The following is a 25578-nucleotide window of genomic DNA, read 5'->3' on the forward strand; positions in this document are numbered from 1 at the left end:
ACTCATTAACACCTTTCGTTTGATACCCATATTGTACAAACGCATTCTAGAGTCAACCCTGGTCCATCTTTATAACGATATTCCGAAAAGGCGTCCACCTATAGAACTAAGGCCCACTCCCTTTTAAATTACTCATTAACACCTTTCATTTGATACCCATATCGTACAAACAAATTCTAGAGTCACCCCTGGTTCACCTTTATGGCGATATCTCGAAAAGGCGTCCACATATAGAACTAAGGCCAACTCCCTTTTAAATTACTCATTAACACCATTCATTTGATACCCATATCGTACAAACAAATTCTAGAGTCACCCCTGGTTCACCTTTATGGCGATATCCCTAAATGGCGTCCATCTATAGAACTACGGCCCACTCCCTCTTAAAATACTCTTTAATACCTTCCATTTGATACACATGTCATACAAACACATTTCAGGGTTACCCTAGATTCTTTTTACTACATGGTGATTTTCCCTTATTTTGTCTCCACAGCTCTCAACTGAGTATGTAATGTTCGGTTACACCCGAACTTAGCCTTCCTTACTTGTTTTTTTTTTTTTTTTTGATTTTGAACGTTTTTTAAAAAATTTGACTTTTAGAAAAGTGTGAATATTGGGCGTAAATTTGCAGAACTTTTTTTCTCCTTTTCAGGAACCCCAGAACTTTTTAAAAGCTACTCAGAACAGTTTTTATCCTCAGTTGAGCAGAGCTCACAGAGTATATTAAGTTTGATTGGATAACGGTTGGTTGTACATATATAAAGGAATCGAGATAGATATAGACTTCCATATATCAAAATAATCAGGATCCAAAAAAAATTTGATTGAGCCATGTCCGTCCGTCCGTCCGTCCGTTAACACGATAACTTGAGTAAATTTTGAGGTATCTTGATGAAATTTGGTATGTAGGTTCTTGAGCACTCATCTCAGATCGCTATTTAAAATGAACGATATCGGACTATAACCACGCCCACTATTTCGATATCGAAAATTTCGAAAAACCGAAAAATGCGATAATTCATTGCCAAAGGCGGTTAAAGCGATGAAACTTGGTAGATGGGTTGACGTTATGACGCAGAATAGAAAATTAGTAAGATTTTGGACAATGGGCGTGGCACCGCCACTTTTACAAGAAGGTAATTTAAAAGTTTTGCAAGCTGTAATTTGGCAGTCGTTGAAGATATCATGATGAAATTTGGCAGGAACGTTACTACTATTACTATATATGTGCTAAATAAAAATTAGCAAAATTGGATAAAGAACACGCCCACTTTTTAAACAAAAATTTTTTTTAATTCAAATTTTAACAAAAAATTTAATATCTTTACTGTATATAAGTAAATTAAGTCAAAATTCAACTCCAGTAATGATATGATGCAACAAAATACAAAAATAAAAGAAAATTTCAAAATGGGCGTGGCTCCGCCCATTTTCATTTAGTGTGTCTAGAATACTTTTAATGCCATAAGTCGAACAAAAATTTACCAATCCTTTTGAAATTTGGTAGCAGCATAGATTCTATGACGCTAACTGTTCTCTGTGAAAATGGGCGAAATCGGTGGAAGCCACGCCCAGTTTTTATACACAGTCCACCGTCTGTCCTTCCGCTCGGCCGTTAACACAATAACTAGAGCAAAAACCGTTATATCTTTACTAAACTTAGCCCACGTACTTATCTGAACTCTCTTTATCTTGGTATAAAAAATGGCCGAAATCCGACCATAACCACGCCCACTTTATCGATATCGAAAATTACGAATAATTAAAAAAATGCCATAATTCTATACCAAATACGAAAAAAGGGATGAAACATGGTAACTGGATTGGTTTATTGACGCAAAATATAACTTTGGAAAAAACTTTGTAAAATGGGTGTGACACCTACCATATTAAGTAGAAGAAAATGAAAAAGTTCTACAAGGCGAAATCAACAGCCCTTGGAATCTTGGCTGGAATACTGTTAGTGTTATTGAATATATAAATAAATTAGCAGTACCCGATAGATGATTTTCTGGATCACCTGATCCACATTTGGTCGATATCGCGAGAACGCCTTCACATATACATCTAAGGGCCACTCGCTTTTAAAACCCTCATTAATACCTTTAATTTGATATCCATATCGTACAAACACATTCTAGAGTCAACCCTAGCCCACCCTAATGGCGATATCTCGAAAAGGCGTGCAGCTATAGACCTAATGCCCACTCGCTCTTAAAATGCTCAGTAACACCTTTCGTTTGATAGCCATATCGTAAAAACATTCTAGAGTCACCCCTGGCCCACCCTAATAGCGATATCTCGAAAAGGCGTCCACCTATAGACCTAATGTCCACTCCCTCTTAAAATGCTCAGTAACACCTTTCCTTTGATACCCATATCGTACAAACATTCTAGAGTCACCCCTGGCCCACCCTAATGGCGATATCTCGAAAAGGCGTCCACCTATAGACCTAATGCCCACTCCCTCTTAAAATGCTCAGTAACACATTTTGTTTGATAACCATATCGTACAAACATTCTAGAGTCACCCCTGGCCCACCCTAATGGCGATATCTCGAAAAGGCGTCCACCTATAGACCTAATGCCCACTCCCTCTTAAAATGCTCAGTAACACCTTTCGTTTGATACCCATATCGTACAAACATTCTAGAGTCACCCTTGGTCAACCTTTATGGCGATATCTCGAAAAGGCGTCCACCTATAGAACTCCCTTTTAAAATACTCATTACCACCTTTCATTTGATACCCATATCGTACAAACACATTCTAGAGTGACCCTGGCCCACCCTAATGGCGATATCTCGAAAAGGCGCCCACCTATAGACCTAATGCCCACTTTCTCTTAAAATGCTCAGTAACACCTTTCGTTTGATACCCATATCGTCAAACATTCTAGAGCCACCCCTTGCCCACCCTAATGGCGATATCTCGAAAAGGCGTCCACCTATAGACCTAGTGCCCACTCCCTCTTAAAATGCTCAGTAACACCTTTCGTTTGATACCCATATCGTACAAACATTCTAGAGTCACCCTTGGTCCACCTTTATGGCGATATCTCGAAAAGGCGTCCACTTATAGAACTAAGGATTACTCCCTTTTAAAATACTCATTACCACCTTTTATTTGATACCCATATCGTACAAACACATTCCAGAGTCACCCCTAGCCCACCCTAATGGCGATATCTCGAAAAGGCGTCCACCTATGGACCTAATGCTCACTCCCTCTTAAAATGCTCAGTAACACCTTTCGTTTGATACCCATATCGTACAAACACATTCTAGAGTCATCCCTGGCCCACCCTAATGGCGACATTTCGAAAAGGCGTCCACCTATAGACCTAATGCCCACTCCCTCTTAAAACGCTCAGTAACACCTTTCATTTGATTCCCATATCGTACAACTAGAGACACCTCTGGTCCACCTTTATGGCGATATCTCGAAACGGCGTCCACCTAGGGAACTAAGGATCACTCCTTTTCAAAATACTCATTAACAGCTTTCATTTGATACCCATATCGTACAAACATATTCTAGAGTCACCCCTGGTCCACCTTTATGGGGATTTCTCGAAAAGGCGTTCAACTATAGAACTATGGCCTACTCTCTCTTAAAATACTCTTTAATACCTTCCATTTGATACACATGTCATACAACCACATTCCAGGGTTACCCTAGGTTCATTTTCCTACATGGTGATTTTCCTTATTTTGTCTCCATAGCTCTCAACTGAGTATGTAATGTTCGGTTACACCCGAACTTAGCCTTCCTTACTTGTTGTTTTTTTGTTTTGCGATATTGTGTATGCCAACTTCACAGACATCTACAAAACAGATACGGAAAAATGCGCGTCGGCATACCACCAACTGATCAGCAAGAGCATTATGAGAGTTTCGCCTATTATTTAGTTAGTTTAATGCATTGCTGTTTGTGTAAAATTTGTTTACAATTACTGTATATTTTTTTGATGTTTACTTTTTCGGTGCAACTGCCTTCTTGTACTTGTGTTTAATATTGCTAAATTAGTCGACAAGCTACACCCGAGAGTGTGAGTTTATGAATAGGTTTTTATATGTTTTATTACTTTAATGTTTCATGTTTGTTTTTTTAAAGTCTTGAGAAGGGCATTAGATTGAGCTCGAAATATCGACGAAATAAAATTCAATATATATACATATATATAAAATCGATCCTGGTTTTAATCTGAACATATACATATGTATATGGCCTCGAGCTCGCTAACTATTTACATTTAGTGAACAAAATATATTTCCTATTGACTTACATGGAATATTTGTTGTTATTCAAAAGTGTTAATTAAAATTCGCTACGTTTTATTTGATTTGTCAAAAGCCCTTAATTATTCAAAATCATTTGAAACGCCAAATAATATATGGGCTATTCAGGCTAGCCCGTTTATCAATTTATCTGTTTAAAAATTATTTTTGTCTATGTATTTTATTTTTGTAATAACGTAAAAAAAATAACTAAATGAGCTGATAACATTAAAGGCACGCTTACGTAAATAGTACAATACTCTTGTAGCTATATTTCGCGCTCCAAGGAAACTCAACGAATATTTTAACAGTGCATTTATTTTCTGGTCTAAGCGTAAAGTTTTAATACCTAAAATAGTTACATATTCAATATTAAATGAGTTAATTGTGAAATAGGACTAAAACATAACTATTACTTGTTCGTTTAATTCCCTCGAAAGTTCCTTTTAAAATGAAGTTTAAAGAAGCGACTTGGATTTGCTAGTAACGCTTCGTTCAACTTCTTGTTTTAAAGAATAACATGTGAAATTTTTTCAAAGGGAAGACATACTTAAAGTTTCAAACTACATAAAGCTTATACTCTTAAATATTATGAAACGTTTACAATATTTTCTAGAAATAAAATTGTAGATTTATTCAGCGACATCCCGACCCCCGTGAATCGACAGGACATCTGAAGATTCACGAACTACGTCCAATACCGCTAACTTAGAAGCAGGTCTCCGCAAATTGCCTGTAGCTGTCTTCACAATTGCAGATCGAACTGGCCCATCTGGCGCTGTAAAAGTTTCGTATATTATGCCCCGCTTCCATTCACCACGCTTCTCGTTCTCGTCACAGATAAGAACAACATCACCAACCTTCAATGACTCTACTCGTTGGCACCATTTGCTTCGTCGCGTTAACGTAGGGAGGTATTCTAATACCCATCTCTTCCAAAAGGTCTGCTTCATGTGTTGTAGAATTTTGCATTGCTTACGCAAACAAGCGTTCTCATTTACAACCGGCGTTTGGACATCATTTGCACAACCCAGTATGAAGTGGTTGGGTGTCAAAGGTTCAGCATTCTCTTCGTCTAACGATAAATGAGTTAAGGCACAAGAATTAACCAAATTCTCGGCTTCGATCAAAAGGCTTTGTAATGTCTCCACTTGTGGCACATTTGATTTTAATGTGAAGGAAACTACTTTCTTAACGGAGCTCACCATCTGCTCCCATGCACCTCCAGCTGAAGGATTACCAGGTGAATTAAAAAGCCATTCCACCCCATGCTTTACACTTTCATCGACCAACCTTCTCTCTACCAATACCCAATCTCCTTTACTCACTATCACAAAATTTGTACCTCTGTTACTGCGCATTCTCAATGGAACCCCTCTTCGGCTAATGAATTTTCTTAAGCACAGTATTAGTGCATCAGCTGACAAATCCTTCGCCAACTCTAAATGAATCGCTCGTACCGTCAAACATGTAAATATACATCCCCATCTTTTTTCTTGTCTGCGATTAATTGCTATTGTAAATGGCTTAAAAGAAATCTACCCCAGTATAACTGAAAACCCGAATGTATGGAGTGTGTCGATTTCTTGGAAGTTGTCCTCTATGTGGTGGTTTTGGCTTCGCGTTTCTGTTCTTACATATCTGACAATCTGTTTTAGCTGTGGGCACCAAACTACGTAGATTAGTTATCCAAACCTTTCTTCTGATAACGCAGACAATTGCTTCGTGGTTTTGGTGCTTATAATTTTCGTGATATATCTTGCAATGAGTTTGGATAATGGATGCTTATGCGGTAAAATTATTGACCTTCTTGTTTCTAAGGGTACACTAGCAGCATTATCTATACGTCCTGATAATCTTAAAACTCCGTCGTCGTCAATCGTCGGTGTCAATTTAAACAACGGACCGTTTCTCGGAATTGACTCTTTCTTTGATAGAATGTGCATCTCATCTGGATACACGGCCTCTTGAACAAAATGACAAACTATCTTTTCAGCTTGAGCAATATCACTCGCTGTTAGCTGCAAAGCGGATTTTGAGGAGGTTTTCACAATGGACTTAAACTTTGTTATAGCATTTTTTACTCAGCAAACGACTCTCAACAACTTGTAATATTTTGAAAACCTGCCAAAATCTATAAAAGATGCATCACAACTTAATGCAAGTATATACTTCGATCGCCATTTTTCAAGGCTCTGATTTTTAGTAATTCTATCAGGTAGATCTGAACAAGTTTCCTCCGGTTCTTTCAAAAAATCCGGACCACATATCCATCGGGAGTTTGGGTCATGACGTGCATTTAGTCATGTTGCATCATCCGCAGGATTCCACTTCCCAAGAACCCACCGCCACCATTCAACATTCGACAAATCCAAAATTTCTGCAATCCTGTGCGCTACGAACTGCTTATAACAACGACTATCTGGTTTGATCCAGCTAAGAACCGTCTTCGAGTCAGACCATAAAGTTATTAGGCGAGGTTTTGTGTCATGTCCATTTAAAAAGCCTCCTTCAGGCGAACACCCAATACTGCTGATAATAGCTCCAGTCGTGGGATCGATAGTGCCTTGACAGGGCTACAACGCGATTTTCCTGCTACAAATACCACGCTGACTACTCCCTCAAAGGTAATTCACCGTAAGAAACTGTCGAATATGCGTACTCACTGGCATACACAAAAATATGTAATTCAATGTTTGAAGCAAGGCTACTAAATTTCCGGTGATAGCAACGTGTAATGCTAAGACTTCTAGCTGTGTCGAGCTCTATATACCAATCGTACCATTCCCGATAAAACTCCTCCGGGATTGCACTTCTCCAATGAGAACTACCCGCACCGTGTTCTATGGAAAGGTCATAAGTTTGTAGTCTCTCAAGCCATCTCGCTAATTTTCCCTCGGGGTTTTTGAACTGAAATAGCCACTTTAATGCTGCATGATCGGTCCGTACATGGAAACGTTGTCCATAAAGATACTTGTGAAAATGTTTAATAGATTCAACTAAAGCAAGTAGTTCTCTGCGCGTTATTCAGTAATTTCTCTCGGGGTTTCCTCTAGTTCTGCTATAATAATCAACAACTTTTTCCTGCCCACTTTTCACTTGCGACAAGACTCCTCCAATACCATAACCACTCGCATCATCTTCCGTTACCTTATTTCCAAATAGTTTACCTCTCTTTTGAAAAACGAACACTTGTCTGGATTTAACTTTAAGCCAGCATAAGCTATTCTTTGCAAGACATCTTCCAAATTCTTTAGATGATCATAAGCTTTTCCCTAGGACGATTATATCATCGAGGTAAATCAAACTATTTTTCCAGTGAAGTCCTTTAAGAACGTGCTCCCTAAGCACCTCAAAAGTGGCAGGGGCATTGCATAAGCCGAAAGGCATAACGGAAAATTGCCACAAACCTTCACCTACACTAAATGCTGTTGTTGTTGTTGTTGTTGTAGCAGTGCTTCGCTCCACCTAACAGCCGCGACCGATAACAAATTGTCATCAATATCCTCTAACGGGAGTCCAAGGAAATTTGCTGTTTCAACAGGGGTGGATCATAATGAAAGGGTGTTAGAGGCGTTGGTTCCACATTACAATTAAAGAGATGGTTGGTGTCATATGGGGACACATTGCAAGCGGGGCATACATTTTGTATGTCGGGGTTGATTCTGGATAGGTAAGAGTTTAACCTGTTACAGTATCCAGAAAGAAGTTGAGCAAGACTGACACGTATTTCCCTGGGGAGTATGCGTTCCTCTTCCACAAGTTTTGGGTACTTTTCTTTGAGTACTGGATTCACCGGGCAATTCCTGACATAAAGGTTCGACGCCTGTTTGTGGAGTTCACCAAGGACCTGCTTGTGTTTTTTTGCTTCATACGGCTGGGTTCTCAGGTGCCGTATTTCCTCAAAATGCTTACGGAGATGACGTCTTAAGCCCCTAGGCGGTGTTGGCTCATTAATCAGATGTCTGTTTCGATGTCCAGGTTTGTGGGTATTCAACAGGAACTGTTTGGTTAGCATCTCATTTCTCTCCCTGATGGGGAGTATTATCGCCTCATTATGTAGATGGTGTTCTGGGAACATAAGAAGACAGCCCGTGGCGTTTCTGAGAGCAGTATTTTGGCAGGCCCTTCCGTAATAATTTTTAGGCTTGGCGACCATATGGGTGACGCGTAGCACGTAGCGTAGTGCCATCGACGTGGATGTTCAAAATGGTCGACATTTGGGCCGTCCATGTTGTAAATAAGGTCGCGAAAGATTTAGTCGGTGATAAGGCCAGGTTTCGCGAGGCGAAAAAACTGGAGAGATCATGGAGGTAGCCGTTTATTCTGTTGCAGAGCTCATCGATCTGGGGGCCTGGGCCTGGGGCCATTATTGTGCAGTCATCGGCGTATGAAACGATAGTGACTCCTTCTGGTGGTGAAGGTAGCTTAGATATGTAGAAATTAAACAAAAGTGGGGATAAGACACCACCCTGTGGCACCCCTTGTTTAATTCTTCTTGGTTTTGATGTTCCGTTTCTAAATTGCACCGATGCCTGCCGACCACCCAGATAATTTGCGGTCCACATTTTAAGACATGGGGGAAGGGTAGACCCTTCCAGGTCTTGCAGTAACGTGCAATGGTTGACCGTATCAAAAGCTTTTGATAGGTCTAGCGCTACGAGTACTGTTCTATGGTGGGGGTTTTGATTTAAACCGCAATTTATCTGTGTGCTGATGGCATTTAGCGCGGTGGTGGTGCTATGGAGTTTTCTGAAGCCATGCTGATGACAGGCCGCCTGCAAATTTGCTTTGAAGTAGGGGAGAAAAATGGCTTCAAGCGTCTTTGCTACTGGCGATAGGAGAGACATCGGACGATACGACTCTCCTATGTTAGCTGGTTTCCCAGGCTTTAGTAGTGGGACCACCTTGGCCATTTTCCATTTTTCGGGTATGACAAAGGTGGAAAGAGACATGTTGAAGACATGCGCTAAGTATTTGAAACCCTCTTGCCCTAGGCTTTTAAGCATCGGCATGGCTATGCCGTCTGGGCCCACTGCTTTGGATGGTTTAGCGCGACCAATGGCATCTTCAACCTCTCTGGCGGTGATGGTAATTGGTGACGCGCTGAATTTATGTTTATGTGCGTGTCTGTTGGCCCTCCGTCTATCTTTGTCGACCGTAGAATGCATTACATATTGACGGCAGAAAGCGCTCGCGCATGTTTTCGAACCCGACAGCACTTTATCGCCGAAGGCGATGGAAACTTTGTCATTGTGTTTAGACGGATTCGATAGGGACTTTACGGTGGACCAATATTTACCCACACCGGCAGAGAGGTTACAACCTCTTAGGTGCTCCTCCCATTTCGCCCGCTTGTCTTCATCCACAAGCAATCTGATGCGCTGGTTTATATCCCTTATTTGGGGGTCGCCAGGGTCGAGCTGTCTTATCAGGTCACGTTCTCTCGCTAAATTTGCGGCCTCCGCCGGGAAGTGGGGCCGAATTTCGGGAATTCTCCCGGCGGGAATGAAACTTGCCGAGGCGGATTCAATGACCTTGTGGAAAGCACGCTCCCTTTGGCGGGCATCAGTCGGGATAGGGAGGGAAGCAAAGAGGTTGTCTGTAAAAGATTTGTATTCGTCCCACTTTCCTTTTTTAAAGTTTATGAAAGTGCGATTTTCTGCAACGATGAAGTCGGCGGTACGCTTGAACGAAATAAGTATAGGCAGGTGGTCGGATGCCAATATTACCATCGGCTGCCAGTTGACGCAGTTTACGAGTTCTGCGCTCACGATTGAGATATCCGACGAACTGTGACAGCTTCCTACCACACGTGTGGGGGCGTATCCGTTTATTGTGCAGAACGTCGTTTCTTCTATTTGATCCGCCAACATCTCACCCCTACGGTCCGCCCGCAAGTTTGAATGCCATAGATCGTGATGGGCATTAAAGTCGCCTAAGATAATGCGATTGTTGCCAGTGAGTAAGGCGCTAATATTAGGGTGGTATCCACTGGGGCAACAGGTGGCAGGAGGGATGTAGATGTTGATGATTTCTAGGTTTGCATCGCCTGACCGGACAGATAGGCCTTGACGTTCTAAGAAATTGTCCCTGGGATCGATGTCAGGATCAAATATATGATATTGCACAGAGTGGTGTATGATAAACGCGAGGCCGCCTACAGTTCCGCTCATGCGATCTTTTCTGTGGACATTATACCCAGAACAGGTTTGCAGTGCAGATCTTGCTGTGAGTTTAGTCTCTTGAATCACAGCAATGCGGATGTTGTGCCGCTTCATGAAATCGACTATCTCCGTGATCTTGCCAGTTAATCCATTTCATTTTAACTGCAGAATTCTGAAGTGCATAGGGGGAGACGTCGCCACTCTGGGAGTAAGTGACGGGTGACTACGCCTGGGTTGAGGAAGGCCAGGACATAACTGCTGTTGTGGCCCTGAGACTGGGCGTCCTTGGGCAAGCATTGGGGTACCCGGTAGATTGGGGTTTGCGACCTGGCAACATGGCGCTATGAAACCCGTCGGGGGGTTGCCGTCGCGGAGACCAGAACATCTAGGAAAGTGGCACCGCCCAAGGCAGGAGCTGCATTGGGCGGATGTCGCAAACATATATATTCTGTGCTGGCAAACGGTTCAAACGGGGTTAGGGACTAAGAGTCTGTTTCCCTGACCTACACGATTGCTGCCAGAAAAGAGGGGGAGGAGACGGAGGCAGGGGCTGATGCTCAGCATTGCTACCGACTCTACTACGGAGATAGAAGTTATGAGTGGTAGCAGCTGTTTGAGTTGTTGGCGCCGCGGGGCGCGAGCAGCAGCGGGTACTAGTTTTGGCTTGCTGAGCAGCTGGTAGTTTGGGGGGGGGCGCTAAGGCGTAGACTACGGGACGCCCTTGGAAGTGAACAGCAAGGAGCTACAAAAGATTTATAAAAGTTACGTGGACGTCGGGTTTTGGGATCAAGCCCAGAACAACCTGTCCGATGCAACCATCCCTTACACGAGACTACACTGAACAGAGTATGACCGTCCTAAAAAGATTCTTTTCCGGCAGATGCAGCAAAACCATTTCTCGGGACCGGGGTCAGGAGATGGACCCGGATTTGATTCGATACCTTCCCGGAGCAAGAGAATATGGATCAGGCCCGCTGCAAGGAGCTGCTGGGAGAATGACAATTTGTGGGAGGGATGCAACAAATTAAATAGGGTTACACTGAAATTACAATCCTTGGTCGGGAAAGATCCCGAGTCGCTCCGGTACATAGAACCGACTGCCTTGGGAAGCGCCCATAAATGCTGTCTTTTCCCTATCTGCCTCGTCAACCTCTACTTGCCAGCAGCCACTCTTTAAATAGGGGAAACCATTCCGTTCCAGTTAGTGAATCCAGTGTATCATATATTCTCGGTAAATGGTAACTATCTTTCTTGGTTACATCATTGAGTTTACGGTAATCGCCACATTACCTAATTTTCCCATCTTTTTTTTTCTACGAGTACTACGGGTGAGCACCAAGGACTGGCTGACGTTCCGATAACGGCATTCCCACACATATCACTAATTATTTGGTTAACAACTTCACGTTTCGCAAGGGTAGGCTTCGCAGAGGCTGTCGAATGGGTCTTGCGTCACCGGTATCAATCCGATGTTTTACGATATTACTTCTACCTGGATTAGTAGCCTTATCAAATATACCACAATATTTGTGTAAAAGTTGTTGGGCTTTACCAACGTCTAACAACTCTAACCCTTCTGTCCAATTGCTTATCTCTTTACACATTTTACTTTCAGCAACATTTACATTTTCGTGGATTCCATCACAATTGACTATAATATCGACTTCGTGACATTCCGCCAGCAGAGCTCCTTTCAAATATTTTTAGGTGACTAAAATTCATTAAGAACTCTTACCGAAATAAGTCCGTCATTATTTGAATTTACTAAAGTTTTAGCAACCAATACGTTTGGTGTAGAGTTTTGTAACGCTTTAATTATCCATAACTTGTTTCCCCCCAAATTCCGATTAATTTTCGCCCAAATAACTGACTCAGATACGGCTGGAATTTCTTAACTATCCACCACATGTACTTGCCGAACTCTGTGAGATCTCTCGTAACCGTGACAAAGCTTCACTTCACTATTGCCATACTTCATCATCATACTTTGCAAATCGATCCTGATCCCATGAGCTATCAACCAATCGACGTCAATTATAATTTCGTCCGCAATTTTCGCCACAATGAAATTATGTAAAGCTGTCATATTCTCAACCGCCACATCACCTATTAAAAATGTTCACCTATTAAAAATGTTTCCTCACAAGTTTCAGTACACAGTTTTGCTCCAATAAGTGGCTTCACCTTCTTTTTAACTAACCCTGCCTTTATTATGGAATGTGGTGCTCCTGTGTCTAATGTAAGCATACGTTCTTCCCCACCTACATATCTTCTCAGTTAAGTTACTGGATTCTCTACCTATTTGCGAAACTATGATATGGGGTACCGAATTGCAGGAACCAACTTGACCCCCCTCCAGCAGGTTCGATTTAATTTACCGAAATGTCTGCTGTTCTGTCAGTGCTTGCTCTATTTTGCTGAGGATTCGATGGCTGTTCTCCAACAACAAAACAAATACGAGCCATATTTCTTTTCCGCCACGCTTAAAACAATTACCTTCAAACATCCTCTGAGTCCCGCCGCTGGTAGAACAGATTTAAGAGCATTACAAACTGTCTGCAATTCATTTTCCTCAACATCTACACCTCGCCCGCGATACGAAGGTCTGCTCAAAAGTATGGCTGTTTCACGAGTCAATGCATGTGCAGCTGTCTCCGCAAACGTTGTCTTCAGCATGGCATAAGGGAATGGACGCTTGAATTTTAATACGTTCAATAAACTCACTGGAAACATCCTCATTTGTTAAATGAGGAAACTGTTCAATTTCTGTGGAAAAATCCTGTAACGTCTCCCCTATCTTCTGCCACAACAATTCCATTTGAAAAACCTGTTTCCGATGTCCACTGCCGAATTTCCTCTCGGGTGCATTCATTATGGCTGTAAAACTGCGTTGTTCCACCGTAGGTACTATGCTAAAAGCCTCTGTTGCAGAACCTTTCAACGAAAGGATTAAAGCCGTTGCCTTATCAGTCACACCAGTTATTGCTCATTGCTGCCGACTCAAACTGCCTCTCAAAAGTCTTATAAGGAATAGTCCCATCATAAGGAGGAACTTTAAATTCCATTCCACCAAAAACCGTTGTTATTGTTGCCCAAGCGTGGTTTTCTTAACATCCAACTCTTTCTTTGATAGATTGAACCTTCTCGATGACTCTTTCCTCAACAGATTTGACCTGCTCATCAATTGCTGTAACTTTCTCACCCATTTCCGCTGTATATTTGTTGAAAGAAGTTAACATTTTCGATAAATTCTCAGATAGTCTTTCAGCCAGTCGAGTTTCCAGGCTTTCAACCATTCCTTTAGAGTTCTCAGCCAACTGGCCTTGAATAGCCATAAGCAAATCGTCGAAGTTTGTACTTACTGAAAGCGACGTTCCTTCTACCTTCTCAAGTTTGGTGGATAAATCTGAAACGTGAAAATTAAAAGCGTCCACATCCAAATTATCGGATTTACAGCTTCCCCTAACCGTGTCTGTAGCTCGATTTTATTTCCGTTTGTTGGCAAACCACGAATTTCTAGTTGTGCTTTAAGCTGTTGAATTCGCTTGAAATGTATGCCAAATCACTGCCGAGGGGCGACCCGGCTTAGACAAACTTTTCTCCAATTGAAGAATTGTTTTGAATTTTTGATGTTGCTTTGGCCGGCACTTGAACTCGAGACCTTCGGTGTGGTATGCACAGTACGCTCGCACCACACCAAGGCGGCCGCTTTTTTTTATCAATAAGTGGTTTGAGATTTTGTCAGGCACATGGTTAAAAGTTTGAACCTAAATCTGAAACATTGAAAACATATGACCAAACCAAATTTTGTTTAAAATATAGATTATACCGGTCTTCCTGAAAATGAGTGCATAGAAGTGGGTTTCAATTTGAATTTGGCGATGTCTACACTTAGAAATATAAAAAAAAAATAGTGGGCGGTTCCCTGAAATCCTTTCAGTGAGTAACTTGTCATACACATTTCTGGTTCGGAACTAGACCTAGATTGCCAAATAAGTACAATTTTGATGCTAACAAGATTTTACCCAGTTATAGCTTGGGTCCTTTTTTTCATATTTGAGACATAAATTAACTGCTGTCAGCTTTAAGAACCTTCGACTATGAGTATGGTTTCATTTCCCAAACTTTCCCTTTGGCTCGGAGGTATCGATAAATGGTCTAATTTCGTACTAGAAGCAGCATCTAGAATTTCTTTGCGATTTGGAACCAACGAAATAGTCACAAGAAAAAACTAAACTGTAATTTTTACACTAGCTTGGAACTACCGAAAAAGTTCCAATAACCCAATTAGTTCTAAAGTGAAAATATGTATCTAGTCCGGAACTATAGAAATGTTAATGCAACTCGAACCAACTGGGACACCGCCATGTTAAATTCGTCAATTGAAAGCATGTAAAAGATATGGAGGGTGAACTAGTTATGGTTCCGAAAGAAATCATTAAGAAAGCATTTCCTAACACCTTATATGTATAACAAAATTTTTTGAAAATAATTTTGGGACACCGGTGTGCCATATGCGTGAAAGGGTTAAAAATACGGTCATAGTGTACACGTGTCACTGAACCTATGTGAATTCAACTGTGCAAATATAGAAACGCGCAATTAAGTACAATTTAATTTTCCTTAGAAAAAGAATAGAAAAATATTTTAACAAATACGCGCTAATTTCATTTGGCTAGAATAAACATAACAACCTTGAATTTGTTATTTTGGTAGACCAAAAGCTGTTGGTTTAACTGTTTTAGAATTTGCTTTACGCTTGACGCATTAACCATAAAAATTAAAAAGAAAAACAAATTAATTAAAGCTTGGTGCGATTTATCTTACTTAGGCAGAACTTCTCTTCGAATTTGCTTCTTGCTCCCTTTTGATTTTGCCTTCAAATTAGCAGGACGGGACTTACCTGATTTATGCCGATTCCAAGCGGAAGCTTTTCATGTAGAAATACGATTGGAGTGTATGCAAAATCACTGCCGAGGGGCGACTGCGCTTAGATAAACATGTTTCCATTTGAAGAACTTTTTTTAAATTTTTGATGTTGCTTTGGCCGGCACTTGAACTCGAGACCTTCGGTGTGGTATGCACAGTACGCTCGCACCACCCCACGGCGGCCGCTTTTTTAGCAATAAGTGGTTTGAGATTTTGTCAGGCACACGGTTAAAAGTTTGAGCCTAAATCTGAAACTTTTAAGATAAATGACCAAACCAAATTTTGTTTAAAATATAGATTATACCGGTCTCCCTGAAAATGAGTGCATAGAACTGGGTTTTAATTTGAAACTGGCGATGTCTACACTTAGAACTAAAAAAAAAAATAGTGGGCGGTTCCCTGAAATCCTTTCAATGAGTAACTTGTGATACACATTTCTTGTTCGGTACTATACCTAAGTTGCCAAACAATTACAAGTTCGGTGCTGACAAGATTTTACCCAGTTCGACAGCTTGGCTCCTTATTTTTCATATTTTATTTGAGAAATATGCTATCAAAAAAAGAGCTGCTAACAGATTTAAGTAACTTCGACTATAAGTATGATTTCTTTTCCCAATCTTTCCCACTGGCTCGGAGGTGTCGATAAATGCTCTAACATCGTACTAGAAGCAGCATCTAGAATTTCTTTCGGTTCGGAACCAACGAAATAGTCACAAGAAAACATATTAACTCTAATTTTTACACTAGCTTGGAACTACCGAAAAAGTTCCAATAAACCAATTAGTTCTAAAATGGAAATATGTATCTAGTCCGGAACTATAGAAAAGTTAATGCAACTCGAACCAATTAGCAAATGGCCATGTTAAATTCGACAATTGGAAGCATGTAAAAAATATAGAGGGCGAATTAATAGAGGTTCCTAGTGTACCAGAAACGAACCAGTTTTGCCTACAGTGTTGATCTACATATTGTGTAAGAAATCATTACATAACACCTAATATGTATAAGAAAAGTTTTTGAAAAAGCCGCACACTTGCAGCACTTTTTACAAATAAAATTTGTTATTTTTCAATTTTGAGTACCAATTTTAAACCTTTAGGATAAGTTTTAAAACCCAGACGCTATTATTCAAGTTTCTATTCTTAGATTTTTGAAACCTTTTGCTTTTGTTTCAAACCCAGAAGTGACTACAAGTTTGTATTTTTGAATTTTTTGAAACTTTTTTTGGGTTTGTTCAAAAACAATTTTAATATTTTAAACTTATTGTTTAAACAAGTTTTAAATTGAAGTAAAAAAAATTAGAAAATGCTGTAGTAAATTGAGGGGTTTCCAGTTTAGTAGCAAAATGTTTAAAAAAGTGTTTAAACCGGTGAATGGTTAAAAATTTGGGCTCAGATTTCTAACCGTGCACTTGTACACGAAAATTTAATCCAGCTTTAACAAAATGTGTATAAATAGTGCGCACAAAACTTCTTTTGCTGTAGTTACTTTTTACTTCTTGCAAGCAGCGGAAAGCTAGAAAGAAAAATGAACTTACACAGTCATATCGCTATCCTGGCTGTCGTCCTTGGTTGTCTTATAACCAATGTAAATTCGGAATTCCGACTTTATAATGGCGAATCTTCAAGTACTGGCCAAACTTCAAGTACTGACAATCGGCGTTATTTGGTAGCAGTATTTTGTAAAGGAGATTATTATTGCCCAGGCTCATTAGTCAGTATGAAAATAGTAATCACAGCTAAGGTATGCGTGAGACGTGAAGAGAAAGAATCAACTAACGTTGCTGATATAGTTGATGCAGCTAATTCAGAAACTACCTGCGGACCACATCGCGAAGTGAATGAAATAATATATTTTCCATGTCAACCAAAAGAAACATTAAGCACTAAGAATATCGCTGCAATTGAACTGAAACAACCCTTTAACAAAAATGATGGAATAGAGCCACTATCACTTTGCAATGAACTTCTGGTAGGCACAACTATACAAACTAGAGAATTGAGAAAACGAAGAGCAAATCGTTTTAAAGTCATAAAAACAGAAGCAATTACAGTAGAATCAAGGCAATGTAAGGATACCGCAACCAAAATGGAAAAATATATGTGTTGTGTTGATAGTGCCATTGAAATATTAGATTATGGAGCACCGGGCATCGTGGGAAGACAACTTTGTGCGGTGAGAATGTGTGATGTTAATGGCCCCAAAGGATTACGGCAAATTTATGCAAATCTAGCTGATAAAGAAATTCGGAAGTTCATAAAAGGATTGATTAAATAAAATTTGGAAATTATTATATTTAAAATTTTGGTGCAAGAAAATGTATCTTATAAAAATGGGTATAGTATGTATACAAAAAAAATATATTTAACCTTTAAACAATTTTCATTTTTTTTATTATTTATAAAATAAAGTGCTGATTTAACTTTTTCAATAAGTTTGCAATCGTATGTTCTGTCATACGATTTGTGATTTAATAAGAGAAATGACTAGCTTTACTCATTTGTATTTAATGAAGCTAATTTGAATACACGGTTAAAAGTTTAAGCCTAAATCTTAAACTTTTTTGTACAGCAAAGAAAATTTGGTTTAAAATTTAGATTGCACATATATTCGTGAAAAAGAGTGGAAAAGAATAGATGCGTTTAAGGCAATCTTATGCATTCCAGTAACATTGCCACAATCAACCAAGATGTTGCGTTTGTAAATGTAAAAGCCCCGCCACATAAACAGCTTTACATATATGTAAGTTTTAGTCAATCTGTTGTTGTTGTGTTAAAAGTTCTCCGCCCCATTCAATGGGCACGACCACTCACAAAGTGTCATCAAAGTCCTCTAACGGGAGTCCAAGGAAACTGGCAGTTTCAACACTGGCGGACCATAGGGAGATTGGTGTTAGAGGCGTAGATTCCACATTACAATTGAAAAGATGGTTGGTGTCATGTGGGGACATATCGCATGTAGGACATACATTACGTATGTCGGGGTAGATTCTGGTCAAGTAAGAGTTTAATCTGTTACAGTATCCAGACCGAAGTTCAGGTAACAGGGTTCACCGGGCGCGTCCTGGTAAAAGCGTTTACCGGTTTTATGTGGATTTGGCTTAGCGGCTGATTATGCTTGTCTAGATCAAACGGCTGTGTTTTTATGTGCCGGATCTCGCCACAATGCTTATGGAGATGTTCCCCTAATCAAGCAGATGTTTGCTAGGAAATCCTGGTTTGTGCCAATTTAGCAAAAACTGCCTGTTCAGCCTGTTCGTTGTGCTCCTTAATGTTGCGCTCTTATGTGGGGGTCATAAGAACTCAGTTTCAATTTTAAGTCAGAGAAACCTACATTTGCACTAAAAAAAAAGAAGAAGAAAGGCCGGGCCTGTCTGAGGCTGTTCCGAAGAATTCATACCCTTCATGAATGTAGTCGAGCAATAATTTCATTCAATTCGTAATATCCGAGTGATGGGCTACATAAAGTCTTAAAATTTGTATTATTATAAATGGGAAAGTTTGGATGATTGGATCTTTGGATTCTGCACGAATTTTGATGAAATTCGGGTCGCAGATAGATAAGTAATAGCCTACTGGGGAAACACTTTTCGGAAATGGAAAGGGGGAGGGCTCCCACGACCCCTTCGAATAATTACTTTTTATTAAATTTTTACACATTATAACTTTACGTATACTGACCCACAAATATTACAAACTCTATAGGTCAAATAAATCGAGGGCTTACAAAGTGAGTAGCGACACCCTCCGCCCCATCCTTCCTCCATCAATTCTTTTTATTAACACGCTTTTATTAGCTTTACCTGTATGTTTGTTTGTAACTCTTCGTTCGCTTCAATGCGCCTGTTGCCTTATTAACATGCTTTTATAATCAGCTTCACCTTATTCGTCCGGGGTCCCGTCAGGGTAATTTCGGAACTTTTTCGGGATCATTTTGGGACCCTTCCGCGATCATTTTTGGATAGTTTTCGGGATCCGTCCGGGATCCTGTCAGAATCATTTCGTGACTTTTTCGAACGATTTCGGGATCATTTCGGACTCTTGAGGGATCATTTCTGGATGATTTTTGGGATCCTTCCAGGATCCCGTCGGGATCATTTAGCGATTTTTTCTAGACTATTTCGTTATTAATCCGGGATCATTTGGGGATCCTTCCGGAATCATTTCTGGATGGTTTTCGAGGTCACCTAAGGGTCATTTCGGACTTTTTTGGGATTATTTCGCGATGATTTGGGGACCCTTCCGTCATCATTTCAGGATAGTTGTCGGGATCCGCCTGTGATCCCTCGGGGTAATTTCGGGATTATTCCGGGATCATTTGGGGATATTTTCGGAATAATTTCTGGATGGTTTTCGGGATCCCGTCGGGATCTTTTCGGGACTTTTTCCGGATCATTTCTGGATAGTTTTCGGGATCCGTTCGGGATCCTGCTAGGGTTATTTTTGAACCTTTTGTGGAATATTCCGGGGTCAGTTCGGGACCCTTCCGGGATGATTTTCGGGCTTTGTCCGGGAATCCCACCAGGGTAATTTCGGGACTTTTGCGCGACTATTTCAGTATCACTTTGGGACCCTTCCGGGATCATTTTTGGATAGTTTTCGGGATCCGTCCGGCATCCCATCAGGGTTATTTTGGGGATTTTTCGGAACTATTTCGGGATCATTTGGGGTCCCTTCCGGCATAATTTCTGGAAGGTTGTCGAGATCCGTCTGTGATCCGTTCGAGGCAATTTCGGGACTTCTCCGGGATCAGTTCTGGCTGGTTTTCGGAATTCGTCCGGGATCCTGTGAGGGTAATTTCGGAACTATTTCCATTATTTATACAGGGTGTCTAGAAAGGAAAAATGTTTTTACATTGGAAAATTTTTAAATGACCATAAAAAATTTTCTATGGCTGATCAATTAGTGGGATCGTTGACCAATTATGACCAATTAGTAACCAATTATTTGGCATACTTTTCGAATCGAATATCCACCGATGGGGTGCTAAAATCATAGCAGATAACACTTTCAATAGCAAGAAATACTTAACAAATTAATTAAAAAGTTGCTATGTCTTACCAATTAACGAAACCTGCCGAACAATTAGTGACCAATTAATTGGCATAATCTTTTTGGAGGATTTATGTATACAGGGTGTCTAGACAGGAAAATTGTTCTTACCTTGGAAAATTTTAAATGGCCATAAATAATTTTCTATGGCTGACCAATTAGTGGAACCCGCTGACGAATTATGACCAATTAGCGACCAATTTTTTGGCATACTTTTTGACTCGAATATCCACCGATGGGGTGCTAACATTCTAGCTGATAACACTGTCGATAACAAAAAAAAACTTAAACAAATAATTAAAAAGTTGCTATGGCTTAACAATTAACGAGACCTGCTTACCAATTAGAGACCAATTAATTAGCATAATTTTTTTTTTTGGTGTGACCCGCTGACCAATTATGACAATTTGTGACCAATTATTTGGCATACTTTTCGACTCAACTATCCACTGATGGGATGCTAACATCCTAGCCGGTATAACTTTCGATAACAAGAAAAACTTAAAAAATGAATTAAAAGGTTCCTATGGCTGATCAATTATGACCAACAAGCCGTTACCCGCGGCCTCGTCCGCAAGGAGAAAATAGAATATATATGGGCTATTATCGTTAGCCTGCTTATCAAGTTATCTGTTTAAAAATTATTTTTGTCTAAAATATTTTATTTTTGTAATAGAGTAAAAAAAAGAACTAAATGAGCTGATAACCTTAAAGGCACGCTTACGTGAATAGTACAATACAGTTTTTTCGAATTAAAAAAAAAAACATTTTGTTTTTAAGTTAAATTAATTGATATGACAGGGGTGAAGAATTACCATTCATAGCACAACAGAGTGAAACTACAATTAGCTAAAATCAAAGAGAATTTTGTAGATGAAAATAGTGTTGCTTTTTCGGGTTTTTAGTTGGTCAAAATAATACAAAAAGTTAAAATATTGTTATAACAGTTCGTTACAGGATTCATAGAAAAAAAATCAAAAATAGGACGAAAAATCTGTGTTATATATTACACGTAGATAAAACATAAAGCATAATTTCCAGCAAAGCCATGGCCATAAAAGCTCATAATTAATAAATAATAGTTTAAAAAAAACTAAAAACACGCTTTTATAGCTAACCGAACTAAAAAATAGAAAATAATTTTCAATTAAAAAGAGTTTATATAACAGTATTAGAAGGTCGAACAATCATTTATAGTTAATCACCTCAAAATAAAATTATCGTAAAATTTAAGTTATTAACAGAATAATTTAATTCACAGTAAAAACGTGGGGTGCATTTGACTACATTTCAAATGTTCCCTCTCAGATAGTTGCCAATAGAATGATTGTAACATTCAATATCAAGCACCCTACGCTTTTTACTGTGAATTAAATTATTCTGTTAATAAGTTAAATTTTACTAAAATTTTATTTTGAGGTGATTAACTATAAATGATTGTTTGACCTTCTACTACTGTTATAAAACTCTTTTTAATTGAAAATTATTTTCTATTTTTTAGTTCGGTTTGCCATAAAAGCGTTTTTTTTTTAGTTTTTTTAAACTATTATTTATTTTTAATTTTTTAGTTCAAGTAATTTTAAAAGTTTTAGTCGAGAGTGATGAAATCTTGAAACGCCAGCGGTCCATGGATGAATCCAACCCCACGGCACCGAAAAGGGCCGAGACGTAGGGAGGCTGGACGCGATCGCAGCGAAGATGGCAGGATCCCGAAAAAACAGTGGAAGTGGATCGAGGCCGCGCTCGCTACGGTGGCCATTAAGGTTAAGAAAGACAACCTTGGTCCACCGCCATCGTACAACGATGCAGGGTGGTTTCAGGGCAATTTCAAGCTAATTGCCTGTGACGACGCCAGGTCGGTAAACCTCTATAGGGCCGTCGTCACGGTGATAGGGGTGGTTTATCCGGGCGCGCGCCTCAAGAAGGTGGAGGCGCGTGATATCCCCTCACGAAAAAGGGCTAGAGCCTGGGTTTCAGTGACGCCAACGGACCCAGCTGACATCCCGGAGCTGCTCCAGGAGTACAACCCGCCACAGGTTTGGAAGTAAACCCGGATAAAACCGAGCTTGTCCTCTTCACGATGAGGTACAAAGTACCAAATCTTACACCGCCAAGAATTGGGGGTACATTCTTAGCGTTTAGCGATCAAGTCAAGTACTTGGGAGTAATTCTGGATAGGAAGCTATTATGGAGTGACCATATAGTGGAGCGATCCAAGAAGGCAGCAGCAGAGCTGTTCACCTGCAAGAGGACAATTGGCACCTCCTGTGGATTCTCCCCTAAGGTGACCTACTGGATTTACACAGCCATTGTGCGCCCGATTCTTCTTTATGGTGCCTTGGTGTGGTGGCCTGCACTAGCTAAAAGTACCTATCTTAAAATGCTTCAAAAGGTGCAACGGATCTCGGAGCTCTGCATTACCGGGGCTCTCGTCTCCACTCCAGATTTTGTTACATACATACAGGGATACATAGATACATAGATAGATACAGGCCAAGCTAATAAAAGCGTGTTAAAAAGGGCTCCAGTATGCTCTTTCGTAGATGTGCCGTGCATCCACTTCTATCATTAAAAAAGCAATGCGTTTTTCGCATTATGTACAAGGTTTCAAATCTATGGCCATTTGAGTGGTCATTAGTTCAATTGACCTTATGTCCGTTAACCTTATGTCACCCCACCATCACATTATTGCATTGTCATCGAACGTATCAAAGTGTGCAAAGTTTCAATCAAACTTATGGCCATTCAAAGCGGTAATAAGGCCAATTGACTTTATGGTCGTTGACCTTATGTCACCACACCATCGCATTAATGCATTGTCATCGAGCCCTGAAACGTGTGCAAAGTTGCAATCAAACTTATGGCCTTTCAAAGTGGTAATAAGGCCAATTGACCTTATGGCCGTTGACCTTATGTCACCGAACCATCACATTAATGCATTATCATCGAGCCTTGATACGTGTGCAAAGTTTCAATCAAACTTATGGCCTTCCAAAGTGGTAATAACGCCAATTGACCTTATGGCCGTTGACCATATGTCACCACATCATCACATTAATGCATTGTCACGAGCCTTGATACGTGTGCAAAGTTTCAATCAAACTTATGGCCATTCAAAGTGGTAATAAGGCCAATTGACTTTATGGCCGTTGACCTTATTTCATCGCACCATCACATTAATGCATTGTCATTGAGCCTTGATACGTGTGCAAAGTTTCAATCAAACTAATGGCCATTCAAAGTGGTAAGAAGGCCAATTGACCTTATGGCCGTTGACCTTATGTCACCAGGCCACCACATTAATCCATTGTCATCGGTCCTTGATTCGTATGCAAAGTTTCAAATTAATCAGACTTCTAGAAACCGGTGAAAATTAAGTTCAAAAATTCCGTTACATACAGCCCAAGCTAATAAAAGCGTGTTAAAAAAGGCATGTGTGCTGAACTGTCGGTTTCGAAGGGTTCTTAAATGATACTGGAAGTGTCCCAAAATGATACCAAAATAGCCGCGAAAATGTCCCGAAATGCCGTCTAACGTTTTCTTAACTTTTTTATGTTTTTCAGATAACGAAAAAACTATAGTATTATCCCCAAAATCCAAAGGCAACTTATAGTTCAACTCTTAAGAAATATTAGTAATTGGACTGCTAGTCATATCTGACGGTATTTAACGATTTTACGCAGCAAGCAACTCTTATTTTTAACTAATTAAACTATTGTAATAAAGCCATATGGCAGTGTGTAAACACTTTCTTCATAAACAAAAAAAATCATAACAGTAAACAAAATATATTTCCTATTGACTTACGTGGAATCTTGGAGGCTAAGATATTTGGCTTGGATTTCATAAGTGGTTCCAGGCTCTGGATCAGGGACTGTTATCAGTCTTAGACCGGCCATAGTGACGAATGTCACGCGTGATTAGTTATCACGTCCTGCACGAGGTGCCCCTGCTTCTACTGTTAATGGCGGATCTAGAGAGGACAACTCGATAAAACCCGCACCCCTGAGTCATTGTGCCGAGCTCAGGGGAGGGAGGACCCTGTTAAGGGTGAAGATCGGTACACAACGGTGACGAACTGGATTGTTAGGGACTTTGATTTTGACTATGTTTAGGAATTGATGACTTTGGGCTGGTAGGTGCGGTATTCTGCCACCTTAGTAAGTCGGGGTGAAACCCTATTGAAACGGCTGGTAGGCTAATGCTGCACCTGCCCACGTCCAGTTAAAAACGTGGCGGGCCTCAAGGTACGTTCCGGCTCCATCGCCGTTAAGTTGGTGGTGTAGGTGCGGTTGAAGATTTTCCCGCTTTGCGTTCGGTCTGGCTCTGATCGCATTACTCATAAGGTAATGCGTCAACCCTCGCGTGGCCTCCCTGCGTAGCATAGATAACCACGAGACCGTTGAAGGGCGACTACACAATCGGCTCCGGATAGCGGCCTTGAGGGGGACTTTTTAGAATGGACACGACTAATACGAATCCGCCAAGGATGGGGTTCGGAAGAAGAGCGGTTTTAATGGAAATCCGTCAAATCAATCTTCAGCACTCTAAAGCGGCTTCCGCAAATTTGTTGCTCTGCCTTGAAAAAGGCGGAGTGTATATAGTCCTTGTCCAGGAGCCGTGGCTGAGTAGTAACGGCAGTAAGATTTCTGGATTAAGGACTGGAAAATTCAACACTTTGGTGCATGGGGAGGCAAGTAGGCCTAGATCCTGTGTGCTTGTTAAAAAAGAGATTATAGCTTTTATTCTCTCTAATTTCAGCAATGCTGACGTAACCACGGTCTGCCTCGAGCGAGGAAGTAATGAAATGTGGGTGGTCTCAGCGTGCATGCCCCACGGGGACGTAGCGGGACCACCACCTGCGATACTGGGCGAAATCACCGCTGAAGCAAGGCGGAGAGGTGTTGGCGTGATCATCGGTGCCGATGCTAATGCCTATCATAGCATCTGGGGAAGCTCGGATACCAACACTAGAGGTGAGTCTTTATTTACTTTTATTGTAGATGAGGGACTTTGTATATGTAATAGAGGAAACTACCCGACTTTTATTACTGCGGCAAGGGAGGAGGTCCTGGACCTCACCCTGGTTAGTAGAAAACTGGAAGGTCGGATATCTGGCTGAAGGTTTCTCAACGAGCACTCCTCTGA

Source organism: Eurosta solidaginis, chromosome 5 (genome assembly GCF_040869045.1).
Source record: "Eurosta solidaginis isolate ZX-2024a chromosome 5, ASM4086904v1, whole genome shotgun sequence".
NCBI classification, from domain to species: domain Eukaryota; kingdom Metazoa; phylum Arthropoda; class Insecta; order Diptera; family Tephritidae; genus Eurosta; species Eurosta solidaginis.